Here is a 15,727-nt window from a genome sequence, read left to right as displayed (position 1 = left end):
AAGGTAAGGAGTACTGGTGTTGATGGTTGCAATTTTAATTTGGGTGAGCAGGAATGGACTCACTGAGAAAGCAATATTTGAACCAAGATACAAAGATGATAAGGCAGAATGCCATGCAGATATTTAGAGGAAACTTACTGGAGGCAGAAGAAATAGCAAGTACAAAAGCCCTGAGGTAGATCATGCACATTTGAGGACCATCAAAGAAGTCAGAATGACTGGAGAGGAGTGAAAATAAAAAGTAATAGAAATAAAGTGAAAGAGGTAATGGTAGCCAGATCATGTAGGACCCCTTAACCCCTTGTACAGAGTCAGCTGTTTTTCCGAATGAGAAGTTAAGCCATTGGAAAATTTACAGCAATAAAGCAATTTGATTCTTACATTTTAACGAGCTCACTGTGACTGCTGTGTGTTCACCAAATAATTTTATTTCCTCCCTGTATTCACATTCAATGCAATTTCTTAGCTTCTCTTGCAATTAGATAAGACCATATGACTGACTTCCAGCCATGCGAAGCAGTCAGAAGTGATGGATGCAGCATCCAGGCCTGGCAAGAAAACTCACACATTGTCCACATTCTCTGCCACGTGCAGAGAATCCAGTGGAGAATTTCATGTCCTAGAGAAAGATGGAGGAATCCTGGGTCCCTGAATGACCATGTAGGTCAGCGCCCCTTCACCCACTCACTGTCATGTGAGCAAGTAATCAACATTTGTTGCATTAAGCCACTGAGATTTTGGAGTTGTTACAGCAGTTAATGCCATGACTAACACAGGAGGCTATTGCAGTAATCTAAGTAAAATATGATGATGGCTTGGATAGAGTGGTAACAGTGATAGAAGCAGTCAGAACCTTAATATATCTTGAAAATGAGCCCCATTGGTTCATACAATACTGAGAGATTGTATTGGGGATGGGAGCTTAAGACACTAGTCAAAGGTGACTCCAAGATTTTTGGCCTGAGCAACTAGGAGGGTGGAATTACATCTCTCTGAGGTGGAGAAGACAGAAAGGACCAGGCTTTGGGGAAAATCAAGAGCTCAGTTGAGGAAATGTAAAGTTTGAGATCCAAGTACAAATGTTGTCTAGACTGTTAGACACATAAGATTGAAGTTTAGGGGCAAGGTCTGGGCTGAGATGTTTAAACCACATAATATATAGCACATATTTAAACCACAAGATAACAATATTTATTATTATTATATGATATTTAAACCACAAGACCATATATATCTCCAAGTTTGTTTGTGTAGATGGAGAAAAGGGCCAAGGACAGAGCTCTGGGACATTCCAATTTCAAACCACAGGGAAATAAGAAATACCAGGGAGTAAATTGGAAAAGAAAGAGAGTGAGGTAGGAGGGATCCAAGACAGAATGAAAAACAAAGCGTTTCAAAGATGGCAGAGTAATTAACTGCAGCAAGAGCCAATGATAGATCACTTAAGAATATTTTTGTCATCTTTTTACTGTTTAGCACAGTACCTGATACACAATAAAAATGAATAAATATTAATAAATTTTGGATGATTCTAAATAATAGCTATAAATTTGCTTCAAGCAATGGGAAAGATGAAAGAATGGCATGAGGGACACAGGAGTCCAGAATTATGCTTAAGGGAAGTGATAAAATGAAATTCACCTAAAAAGCTATTTTTAAATTAAATGGTACTTTCACCAATCCCCAGCAGCAAGACATATTTTTATTATCTAAATGGTAGGAGGGGTTACTTTCTGGTGGGGAGAGAAGCTTGAGAATGCACAAAGTACTCAGTTTTAAGCATTATGATGTATAACCTCATAAATAGTCTTTTTTGTGATGTATATTTTTATTTTGGAAAAAAGGCTGTTTTTTCTTAAAAGCCTGACTATTTGAAACTATTATATAAAGAATAGTTTGAATTTTACATGAGTGAGTAATTATTTCATGCATAGCTCTGTCTTCTGTGATAACTACCATTATTAAGCTTTCCAATCTTTGCACACTTCCCATTTTCTTTCTCCTTAATTCTCCTCAATATGTTGAAAATACAACACTGAATTTTTTTTTTTTTTTTTTAATTTTATTTATTTATTTATTTTTGGCTGCGTTGGGTCTTCATTGCTGCACGAGGGCTTTTCTCTAGTTGCGGTGAGCGGGGGCTACTCTTCGTTGCAGTGCATGGGGTTCTCACTGTGGTGGTCTCTCTTGTTGCAGAGCACAGGCCCCAGGTGCATGGGCTTCAGTAGTTGTGGCACGTGGGCTCAGCAGTTGTGGCTCATGGGCGCCAGAGCACAGGCTCAGTAGTGTGGCACACGGGCCTAGTTGCTCCGCGGTATGTGGGATCTTCCCAGACCAGGGCTCGAACCCGTGTCCCCTGCATTGGCAGGCAGATTCTCAACCACTGCGCCACCAGGGAAGCCCACAACACTGAATTTTAAACTAAGATATTCCTAGGGAATTAATACAAAAGTGAACTAGCATTTCCAGAAAGTTGATAATAAGAGAAATATTATTTAGAGGAATTATCTACTTACATATATACCAAGACACAAAGGATATGAAGCACTGACAAGTACTGACAAACTGACAGCTTAATTTAATAAAATAAAATATTGGGTTGGCCAAAAATTTCATTCGGTTTTAAATAAAAATAAGACACATTTTTCATTTTCACCAAGAACTTTATTGAAAAACGTATTCATTAACCAAATGAACTTTTTGGTCAACCCAATATAAACAAGTGAATATAAAACAAGGTCAGAAAACTATAAGATAAACCTGAACTATAAGACTAAACATTAGTATATAGTTATGGATGTTAATAGGTTCTAAAGTTATAAAAATTGGGCCACATATTAATTCTAGAACTTCCTGATGGCCAACAAAGGAATAATTTTTAAGTCTATAATTCCCTATATGTGCCTTGGATCTTCCTTACAAGGGCCACTCAGTGATGTAGTAGATGATATCTTCAGCTGCTTTCCCAACTGCTTACAATAAATGAAAAAATATATGCATCCTATAATGTAATTTATGGGAGGGCATATGCAAGAGAAATTTAAAAGGAATTTTGTAAGGAAACCAAAATAATATGGACCACTCCATAGCTCTTTGATGCTCTGGCTTAGTTCACAGAGAAGAATGAGTTGCTTCAGACAATCCTCCATAGAAATCATTTATCTCAGTGGGGCTTAAGAAATACTAAAAATAATAAGTTCTTGAGAATTCGTTGTGTGCTGCCTTCAGTTTAACATCTGTCCCAATTGTGTGTCTTCAAATTTCTTGGAGATAAGAACTGTCATTTTAACATAATTATGTAAGTGCCTAACATGACATCTTGCAGGGGCAGAGGTTTTCAAAATACAAAAATAGATGCATTCCTTCATCTAAAAACTTTCTTTGACAAAAAAGTGATACAGTGCCTCCTCTCAGCTAAGGTGGTTGCTTTCCTCATTGTTCACAACTGGTCCTTGATTGTCACACAATGAGAGTAAATGGAATGGAGAGAGATACTCAAGTTACCATTCCTACCATGAACCTCTAGAAAAGTGCCACTAAGGCTGTAACCATAAAGTCTTTTTTACAGCTTTAAGCATAAGTTGTAGACTCCATTAGTTCTTTCCCCACAAATTAAATAAACTTGAGCTAATGAGCAGAATTGACCCAAAAATAGAAAAGCTAATTTTTTGAGTACCTGTGTTGCAGTCATCACATATATTTTACTTAATCAATATAAATAACAACCCTGGGTAATATTCAACTTATTTTACATTTAAGCTATTTGAAATTTGTAGAGATGCAATGTTTTTCTGGGGCTACATATCTGGTGAACAGCAGAGCTTGACTCAAATCTCAAAATTTACCCTCCTTCTATGATATCAAATACCGCTCTCAGTCTTCCATACTATTTTCTGTTTAGAGATATAAAGGAATGCTTATTAAAATAATACTTTGTTCAGAAATAGAGCCTTATATAAAATTATCATGCATCTGAAATACAAATGCACAACTAACAAACTTTAATGTGCATTGCAAGAAGTGACAACTTAGAAAAGTTTTATTCAAAAAAAGTAAGAATGTCCTCCAGAATGATACATAATAAGGTATAATTTAAAAATCTCCTTCTTCATTAAAATATATCAAACAAATATATTTAGGACATTGATAACAGTAACAAAATAACACAGACATCTAAATTAGTTCATTAAAATGCTTAAATAAATCTTTCAGAGCTAAAAATCAACAATGCATATTTCATTGATATATATGCTTATGTATGTATGTGTGTGCATGATCAATTTGACAACCTATAAGTACAGTTATTCCCCTGGGAGATTTGGGAAACAGCTAAAATTGTCTTACATAAGCAGAAGATAGCATGGTGGCCAATGCACATTAGGAATACTGAAGCTCAAACTTGATTAACACCACCACAATATCTGAAATTCAAAGGTTCTATAAAATAAAGTAAAATGACTATGAAATGACTAGGTATCAAATTCCTAAATATTGAGAATAACTTCTCTATTGAATACAGGTTTAAATTGTCATAGTTTAATAATAATAGAGTTAAAACTTTCTATCAATAAGTTCTGTCATTTCTGAAATATTATTTCACCAACCTAGAGAAATGAATTGTTCCTTTTTCTTTTAATATTGCCCTGTCTCAGAAGATCTTCTTCACAGCTACCAAATTTTGCTTCGTGTAATTTTGAGATCATTTTGAAATACAGATACAATTTCTAATGTGAACTGTTAAGAAACAGTGCACCCTTTGCAATATAAGCTCTTGTTCAATTTACGTCTTTGGTTTCATTGCAATCTCATTGGAAACAGACCTCAGATTATTCAATACCACTAAAGCAAAATTTCTTCAGGATTTTCTGATGTGTTTTGTGTTTATAAAGTCTCTTTCAGCTTATGAAAACATCTTTAGACCCTGAGCTATGTAGTGATTAAGGGATAATTGTTAAACAAGAATTTAAATATTAATGGATATATCATGATAAATTTTTCCAATGACGTCATCTGTACCATGCAGTTCCATCTTCTGACAGTAGAAACTGGGTTCCATAACTGATCTTCTAATTCAAAACAAGTTAAAATGATAAGTAAAATATATTTTAAAATCTTTTCAAATGCCTAAGTCCAGCAAGAAAGTAAGGAATATTCAGATGCCAAAAATTAAGTGAGGGCAGAAACCCAGCTAGGTACTAAGAACTTAAAACAGATTATTCCTTGAAGGAAGCCAATTTCTGAGCTTAGGAATTTTAAGCTTTGGTTTCCATGGTTTTAAAGGTGCAGGAATAAAAAATAATGCCCAAATAAAAGAGTTTAATAGAAGGAGAGGAGAAAGAGAATGAAGTAAAGAAAATATTTGAAGAAATAATGACTTCAGCTTTCTAAAATTTATGGGAGACCCCTCACCACAGAATCAAAAAGCCTCAAATATCAAGCAAAATAAAGAGAAATCCACATCACAATGAAACTACCAAAAATCAAAGAAAAAAAAAAAGGAGCCTTTAATACAATCAGAGGGGGAAAAAAAGACAGATTACCCTAAAGAGAATCATAATTACTAATAATTACATTGACAGCTGATTATCATCTATAACAATGGAACCCAAAAGACAGTAGAATTACATGTATAGAGAGTTCCCAGTTGATGATGATTTGATTTATGATTCTTTGACTTTACAATGGTGTGAAAGCAATCCACATTCAGTAGAAACCATACTTTTTTGAATTTTAATCTTTTCCTGGGCTAGCGATATGTGATACAATACTCCCTTGTGATGCTGGGCAGTGGCAGTGAGCAGCACCTCCCAGTCATGAGGTCACAAGGGTGAACAACCAATACACTGACAACCATTCTGTACCTGTGCAATCATTCTTTTTTTCACTTTCAGTAGAGTTTTCAATAAATTACATGAGATATTCAGTAAGTTTTGTGTTAGATGATTTTGCCCAACTGTTGGCTAATATAAGTGTTTGAGCATTATTAAGGGATGCTAGGTTAAACTATGATGTTTGGTAAGTTAAGCATATTAAATGCACTTCAATTTAGGATATTTTCAACTTATCATGGGCTTCTCAGGTTGTAACCCCATCATAAGTCGAGGAAGATCTGTCTGCTAAGAAAAATTAGCTGTTAGAATTTGAAACCCAATTTAAATCACATTTATTAATCACATTTATTGATGTAGAATGTATTTAAAATGAACTGTATACATTTAATAAAAACCCAACTCAGTGGGTTTTTATAGATTAGCACAACTGTAAAACAACTGCCACAACCAAACTACAGAACATTTCTATCACCCCAGAAGTTTCCTCAAGCCCTTTTGCAGTATATCCCACCCTCCACCAGTAGCACCTGATAACTACTGATATATATTTTTTCTAATATAGCATTTTCTATTCTTTTTTACATGAATGGAATCATACAACATGTATTTTCGTATCTGGATGCTTTAACTTAGCATAATGATTTTGAGGTTGATCCATGTTGTAATGTGAATCAGTGGTTCATTCTTTTTTATGTCTGAGTAATATTCAGTTGCATAGGTATACCATATATTTTTTATTCATTGATAGACACTTATGTTGTTTCCACTTTTTGACCATTGTTAATGAAGGCTTCTAAAGGAAGTGAGTTGCAGTAAGGGGACAACTAAGTAAAACTATTGCTTTTTAAATAATTAAGGCATAATCTACACACAGTAAAACCACCCTTTTTAGTGAACAGCTCTGTGAGTTTTGACAAGCACATATAGTTACGCAATTTGCACAATCAGGTATAGAACAGTTCCATTACCACCACCCCCAAATTCCCCTTCCCTCTTTGTAGTGAATTCTCCCTGCACCCCCAGCCCCTGGTAACTACTGATCTATTTTTTGTCTTTTGAGTTTTGTCTTTCTCAAAACATCAAGTAAATGGAATCAAACAGTATGTAGCCTTTCAAATTTGACTTCTTTCACTTAATGTATAGGAGATTCAGGCACATTTTTATGTATATCGGTTAGTTTGTTTCCTTTATTGTTGAATTATACTCCATTATATGTGAAACCAAAATTCCAATTCATAAAGGAAAAAATGTGATGAGTTAGACTTCAAAATTAAGAACTTCTGCTATCTAAGGGGATCAAGAGGTACAAACTTCCAGTTTTAAGATAGATAAGCCAGGATGTAATGTACAGCATGGAGAACACAGTCAATAATATTGTTTTAACTTTCTATGGTGACAGATGGTATCTAGACTTATTGTAGTGATCATTTCACAATGTATATAAATGTCGAATCACCATGTTGTACACATGAAACTAATATAATACTGCATGTAAATTGCACCTCAATTTAAAAACTTATAACCACATAAAAAAGAACTTCCACTCCTTGAAAGACACGTTTAAGATATTAAAAAGACAAGGCATGGACTAAGAAGAAATATTTGCAAATAACATATCTGACAAAGGACTTGTATGCAGAGTATATAAAGGGCTCCTAAAGCACAATAATATTTAAAAATTATTTAATGGGCAAAAGACTTGAACAGCTACTGCACCACATAAGATATATGGTTGGCAATAAGCACATGAAAAGATTCTCAACATCATTAGTTATCAGGGAAATGAAAATTAAAACCATAATGCAATACCACTAAACACCTATAGAATGGCTATGATTTTTTAAATTAACAATAACAAGTGATCAGAAATATGCAGAGCAAATGTAACTCTCCTCAATTCCTAGTGGGAATACAAAATGTACACCCACCCAATTTAGAAAACAATGTGGCAGTTCCATTAAAGTTAAATGCACATTTACTGTACAACCCAGCGATATTTATCCAAGTGAAACAAAAACTTAGATTCACATTAAAAGCAGTATAAAAATGTTTATAGCAGCTTTATTCATAATCACCAAAAACTGGAAACAACTCAAATGTCCTTCTACTGAGGAAGAGGAATAGATAAAAACTATTATTTTTCAATGCTAAATTAGGCCATTTATGGGTATATAACAAGGGTTCCAAAGTTTGGTATATGGACAAGTTATCTCATATGAAACTGTAACCTTAGTTCTACACGACTGTTTTAGAAAGTAAAGTTTGCTATTTTGTTTTCAATTTCTCATTTTGTTGAACTATCACTTCTCTTCAAGGAAACAGTAGAAAGAAGAGAAGAGAGTAGATATCTGGTGTGAATGTGTGATATTGAAATATCTGTTGGGCTAAGAAAGATTGTGAGACAGATTACTCCAGATGAGACAGTCAGCCACTGGCACTAAGCAATTCAGCTGTGCCCTAGATTCCAAAAGCAAAGTCAATACTGAGCACAACACTTCTTCAAAAGCTCATGAAGGTCTTATTGACAACTGGGCTCTCACACTGTGTATCCATTTCCCAATCATTAGGCCAAAGTTGCACGCTATTAATACATTCTTAGTTCAAGACAACATTATATGTGAGCCATTCAGAGTTTTGACGTACGTAGGCATAAACCTAAACTACTTGGTTTTAAAGAAATGCTTGTTGAATGCTATCTTTGTCACCCTTAAGTTTATTTTATTTTTTTTTGAGTTATATTTGACATATAACATATTAATTTCAGGTGTATAACATAATGATTCAATATTTGTGTATATTATAAAATGATCACTGCAATAAGTCTGGTTAACATGCATCACCATATATAGTTACAAATTTTTTTTACCTGTAATGAGAAATTTTAAGATCTACTCTCTTAGCAGCTTTCAAATATGTAATACAGTATTTTTAGCTACAGTCACCATGCTGTACACTACCTCCCCAGGACTTATTTATCTTATAACTGGAAGTTTGTATGCCACCCTTAAGTTTAAGTGCTATATTTTTTGTCCATTTCCAATTTTTAATTAATGCTTCATTTTTTATAATTAATTTTTAATTTTCTCTAATTATTATAGAAATTCCCAATTTAATTCTCCACAACCTACTTACAGAAGTCTATGTTATACATTAGTAAGTGCAAAGCTTGTCACCTATGTGTTGTAAAAGCTTTGACAAGACCTGTGTCTCATCTGGTGACAGAATCCTAGGGAGGTGGTTGGCCAGAAATATAAGGAAAAAAGGGACCAGATTTCAGGGAAGAGGGGCTGATGCAAGATAGAAGGTTCTCAACCACATCTGGGGATCATCAGAATCATTCAAAGACACACACTGGTGGTGGGGGATCAGTTTTACATCCTAAAAGGAGTTCCCACAGCACAGTGAGAATGTGAAAACGTAAAGCCGTCATCACCTACTGCAGGAGACAGAAGTCAAGCCATCTCAGCGGCTGGTCTCAGGTAACCACATGGAGGCATCTTGCATAGATAACATCGGCAACTGAGCTGTGGAGAAATGCTTGACTGGCACAAGCTCCAGGCTTCAGATTCTTAGGGGGCTCCTTAGGTAAGCACTTCAGAAGTGTGACATCCCTGACATCAATTGAAACACAGAAGATACATAGCAGTTTGTGTAACGTCTCAAGGACCACCAATCCCACCCCCAGACATAGAAAGAACTGTAGAGAGAGGCTAGGTTCCAGCGACCCCTGGAGGAGACAAACTGACCTGCATGGTACCAGGTTCATACCTGATCCCTAGAGTCTCAAAATCCTGCAACCAGGACAGACAGCCGTCAGAAGAGTAATATTTTATTGCTTTTTAGTATTCAGCAAAGAGCAGACAGTTCACTGAAGTATTTACTTTATCTATATGCATGGTAAAGAGCTCTCAGAACATGTCTCCCAAAGCAACCTTGGGCTTATCCTCACAAGTAAATGAAGTCTGGATTTAAAAAGAGATAGTATCCAGTGTTAATTTTCCCTTGTCACTTCTTATATTCTTATTTCAACCTCTATAATGTAATTGGAAACTAATTGCACTTTAATGGTGAAAGAAATTGAGTCACAGGCAATCGATTCTATTTTGTTAGGTTGAAAACATATTTGCTGAGGGCACAAGATGAACAGGAAAGGTTAACACACTATTTTGATCTTTCTTAAAAATCAACTACATTGACTTAGGTTTCTCCGCAGATTAAACAATAAATGTTTTCCTACCAAGGTTAACTTTCTATTAGAATTTACTGGGTAAAAATTATAGGAGAAAACAGAAGGAGAATACCCTGGATGGACCAATCTTTTAGAAATAAAAATGGATTGTCTCATATTGTCAGAAGAATTTGAAATTAATTCTAAATTGCATCCATGTTCTAAAATAAAATGGTATTTGGAAATAGGAGTCAACTGAATGACTCTTTTTTCTTTGGATAAAACCATCAGAAAAGCAACATTTTGAGGAGGTAATATACCACAACAGTTAATGACAGTCTTTAAGGTCAGTAAATCTGAGTTGAAATCCCACCTCCTAATAACACCTCAAATTAAGTATGTCTTCTTTAGCAATTTCCTTCTTTGCTCTAAGCTTCACTTTCCCACCAACAAGAAGACAGTGTTAATACCTACCTCTCAACTGAGCAAGTCAATTAATCTTTGTGATCTGCAGTTCCTCTAGCTATAAAAATGGGCTGTTAATGCTGGTCTCAGAGACTTATTGTTAGAACTGAATGAAACCGGTTAAAACACATTAAATATAAAGAACTATGTAAATATCATAATTGAGTTGCTTCCTATTATTTGTGGAACATGGTGTTGTATAAATTAGTAAGTAATTAAATACCGTTTAAATATAAAATGGAGATCAGACTTGGAAATTCTCTGAGCAGACAAATATTTGGGGGGGATGGGAGAGTGGAGGGGGAGTAGGGAATACCTTGAGACAGTGTAAAATCCTACTTCTGATTAAACTTTTACCCACTAGTTTTTACACCCATTGATGAGTATTACCTGAAATTCTTTTTTCTTTTTTTTTTTTTGCCACGCCGCATGGCTTGCGGGATCTTGGTTCCCTCACCAGGGATTGATTCCAGGGCTATGGCAGTGAAAGCACAGAGTCCTAACCACTGGACCACCAGGGAAGTCCCACCTGAAATTATTATTAATGTGGTGGTTACCAAGTGGTGATTTTCAAAAATTTTTTATCAGTCCTTCTATAATTCATTAACTTGAAATTAACTTGTGATATATGTAAACCTGGGTGATTTTTTAAGATATCACAATAGGTTTATTGATTTTTTGAGAGATAAGTTACATTTTTAAAATTTTTACTGAGATATAATTGACATATAACATTATATTAGTTTCAGGTTTGCAACATAATGATTCAAAATTTGTATATATTGTGAAATTATCACCACAATAAGTCTAATTAACATCCATCACCATAGGTAGTTACAAAAATTTTTTTGCTTTGTGATGACAACTTTTACAATCTACTTTCTTAGCAACTTTCAAATATGCAAGACAATATTATTAACTATAGTCACCATGCTGTATGTTACAAACTCATGACATTTATTTTATAACTGGAAGTTTCTACCTTTTGAGCCCCTTCACCCATTTCACCCCCCCCAAACCCTTGCCTCTGACAATCACCAGACAAAATCATTTAAGCCATATAAGCAAAACTAAATCTAGTTTATTTCAACATAAGTGAAACTTAACTTAGATTATTTCTTGCAAATACCTCTGATAATCATGAAAGAAACTTAAATCATCATCCTAAAAACGGTATAAGATAATCACTTTTAACCAGTCTCCTGCCATATGGAGACCCCTACTGTGATAACCAATCATTGTACAGTTTAATGGACTTCCTCATTTTCACTTTATAAGCCATCCTGTAACTCCATGCCCCTGAACTTCATATCAGTTTTGAATTTCAAAGCTCCCAGTTCAAAAACTGTTCTTACATGCACAATAAACTTTTACTAAATACTATTTTATTGATCTGGTAGTTTTAATTTTGCTACTTCTGGAGTTTTGACAATACATATAATTATTAACATAATTAGCAGAATTATCTAGTCAATTGTCAGACAGGGCCTTATGTAAAATAGAAAAGCTGATTTACATTTGGAAATGGCTTGTTTGCACTATTCTTGTCCTTTCATCATTGAGTGGGTTTGTCATGGAGATAAATGTCTACCAGGCATGAACAGACAAACACAGTTTACCTCCTGACCTGGTCAAATATGAATGCAGGTGGGCATGTGAGGTAAAAATGCAGCTGAACCTTGGCACTCACTAGTCCTGCTTCATCAGTTTTCACCTCACGTTTCTCCCAAAAGAAAGTTTATTTTTTATTGCTTCATCTCTGCTTCCGAAACCCTAGAATATAACATTTCTAGAGATTTCTGCACAGCGATGAGGATTTTTCCCATACAAAAAAATTGTCTCAGGCTTCTGTTGTTCTGACATGTTCTTTAAGTATATTTCTCCTTCAGACATCAATGCTAAACTCGAGGGTCACTTTATTTAAACTTTTTAAAAATATTTCACAGTCATATAGAAAATTTTAATATACTTACAATGTCCCTTAAATCTTCATTTTTAATACCCCCATGTGATAGCATTCACTACTCTCACTTTTATTACAGTTGTTAAGGATGGGATGTTATTCTTAAATGGGACTTAAAGGGACTATATTACTATATGTTATATATATCTATATTATATATATAGATACTACTATATTGCTGTATATTACTTTAAGGTACTATATTACTATACACCTTAGACTTCATTGTGTTCAGGAACTGACAAATTCCTGATATTTAAGTATTTTTATGAGTCTCTGCCTGAGCATGTTGTCATCTTTGGAACTTGTATAAGGCAGGTGTAATAGCATACATAAAGGCAGAATATTTTTAATTTTTATAATAAAATATTTAATACATACAAATGTACTATATATACAGTATAAAGAATAATACTAAAATAGGCACAATATAGCCACCACCCTACCTTTTTTTTTTTTAGTTTTTATTGAAATATAGTTGATTTACAATGTTGTGTTAGTTTCAGGTGTACAGAAAAGTGATTCTGTTTATATACATATATATATATATATATATTCTTTTTTAGATTCTTTTCCATTGCAGGTTATTACAACATATTGAGTAGAGCTCCCCGTGCTATACAGTGTTCCTTGTTGGTTACCTATTTTATATATAGCAGTGTGTATCTGTTAATCCCAAACTCCTAATTTATCTATCCCACCACCACGCTACTTTAAAAATAATATCAATATTTTAAAATTTTCCTCTTTGTCCATTTCATGTATCAATTACATATCCCTCCCTCCTCAACAAAACCTCTGAATTTTATGAACTGTTGTATTTATATTTAAAAGGTTGTGTTATGAATAACTTATCATTGAAAAACACTTGAAATACCCATGGAAAAAGAATATAGTATCAAAACTAATATCTAAAAGCTGTTATTTTCTAAAGTAATTTTACATTTTATATTTAAATCCAATTTTAATATTATAAATGATATGCAGAAAATGTTGAAAGAGAGGGAAAATTACAAGATAAAACAAAATTTACAGGAAAATATATTTCTTAAAGGCAATTATTTTTCCCCAGCTTTATTGAGGTAAGATTAACAAATAAAAATTGTATATATTTAAGGTGTACAATATGATAATTTGGTACACATATACTTTGTGAAATGATTACCACAATCAAGACAATTAACACATCTATCACCTCATATAGTTACCTTTTTGTGTGTTTGGTAAAAACACTTGAGGTCTACTCTCCTAGTGAATTTCAAGGATATAATACCTCATTATTAATTATAGTCACCATGCTATACATTAGGGTTCCAGAAATTATTCTAATTGTAGTATTGGGATAATGCTGACCTTATCGGATAAGTTACAAAGTCGTGCCTCTACTTCTATCCTCTGAAAGAGTTTGCAGATAATTGATATAATTGCTTCCTTAAATGTTTGGTAGAATTCACCAGCGGGCCCGTGTTGGCCTGGTACTTTCTGTTTTGGAGGGTTATTAATTATTGATTTAATTTCTCTAATAGATATAGGCCTATTCAGATTGTCTATTGGTCTCTCTTTTTTGACTGTTCTTTATTAGAATTTTAGTATTTTCTTATCAATTTGCAAAAAGTCCATATTTCTTTTCAACAGCTATTATACTCCGGGCCATTGGAAGCACTGATTTTCATGCATGCAGAACTTAACTGGCAGCTTATTAACGCCAAATTATCACAGGTACCTTCTCTAGAAATCTCTTTTTTTTTTTTTTTCTTTTTTAAAGTCTATAGGCAGAGCTTTTTTTTTTTTTAATTGAACCATCTTTTCCCCTTTATTTATTTATTTATTTATTTATTATTTATGGCTGTGTTGGGTCTTCGTTTCTGTGCGAGGGCTTTCTTTAGTTGCGGCAAGTGGGGGCCACTCTTCATCGCGGTGCGCGGGCCTCTCACTATCGCGGCCTCTCTTGTTGCGGAGCACAGGCTCCAGACGCGCAGGCTCAGTAGTTGTGGCTCATGGGCCCAGTTGCTCCGCGGCATGTGGGATCTTCCCAGACCAGGGCTCGAACCCGTGTCCCCTGCATTAGCAGGCAGATTCTCAACCGCTGTGCCACCAGGGAAGCCCAAAATCTCTTTTTTTAAAATTTTGGCTGTGCCGCGGGGCTTGTGGGACCCTAGTTCCCCAACCAGGGATTGAACACAGGCCTCGGCAATGAAAGCCCAGAGTCCTACCCACTGGGCCACCAGGGAATTCTCCTAGAAATCTTAATATTAAAGTTATAATGGACCACACCAACTGACTGATCTAATGCCTTCAGGTTCCAGATGAGAAGAGGTCACAAGGCCAGGCCAAAGAAAAAACATAAAAGGAAAGTAATATTTGATGAATACTATAAGGGAAACAATTATCACTTACTTATCCAACAAATATTTCCTGGCAGTATTACATGCCAGGCACTGTGTTAGATGCTGGGGATTCAGACAGCTCTCCCAGACCTTATACAATTGTGGACATGACAAACAACAAACATGTAAACAGGTAGTGTGTTACAATAATTTTAGTTTTTGGTATGTGCTCTGAAGAAAATTCAAGCAGACTAGAGGGATAGAAAGTGGTTGGAGAAAGAAGATGCTATTTTGGAAAAGGTGTCAAGCTGGGTCATTCTAAACTGATGACACTGAAACAGAGATTTATATGAAGTGAAGGAACAAGCCATCTCATTTCATCTTACAAGAAATAGCAAGTGAAAAAGCAAAATCCCTGACCCAGGAATGAGCTTAGTAAGGTTGGAGACAGCTAGAAGGCCAGGGAGGCTATAATGGAATTAAAGAGAACAGTGGAAAGAGAGATGTCTAACCATTTAGAGACAAAGGACACCAAGCAGTTTAAGATCCTTGGCCCAAATATTAGCAAGAGCATAATTGTCACGTGTCAAATTTTTCCTAACAGAGCATGTATCTCAGTTTTCTGCCTGTAGGCGAGTGTGCTCTGCCGGGACCTGAATCTCCCTGGTCACACTTTTGTTGCTTTTCAGAAGAGAAGCTTCAAGTCAGAGAGAGGTTCCCATGAGTTGTCCCACCCTTGGGGCAGGACTGTCCAGCAACATTGTTGTTTTTGTTGCACTTTTGAGTCCTGCCACTCAAAAGCAAAATTTCTGAAGCTAATGGAATACAGAGGAAGGCATCTTTTAAATCTAATACAGAATATCAGGTCCTGGTGGATGGTAGAGTGGCCAGCAGGGTGTAGGGATTAGGGACCACTGGATGTATATCCCTGGTGGCTTCATTACTGTCCTGAGGTCCTGTACCATCCAGTATT

General features: G+C 35.0%; 1 long non-coding RNA gene across 1 annotated transcript in view; it reads right to left on the bottom strand.

Annotated features, from left to right (window-relative positions):
• Positions 1–12,982: 12,982 nt before the first annotated feature.
• Positions 12,983–15,727, bottom strand: part of LOC309655070 — a 448,619-nt gene continuing 445,874 nt past the window's right edge. Inside the window, exon 2 of the long non-coding RNA XR_014260608.1 lies at positions 12,983–14,538. This is a non-coding gene — a long non-coding RNA (uncharacterized lncRNA). The remainder of the gene's footprint in view (positions 14,539–15,727) is intronic.

Source organism: Balaenoptera physalus, assembly GCF_965194825.1.
Source record: "Balaenoptera physalus genome assembly, chromosome: 2".
Lineage (NCBI taxonomy): Eukaryota > Metazoa > Chordata > Mammalia > Artiodactyla > Balaenopteridae > Balaenoptera > Balaenoptera physalus.
This window is presented reverse-complemented; position numbering and strand designations above follow the sequence as displayed.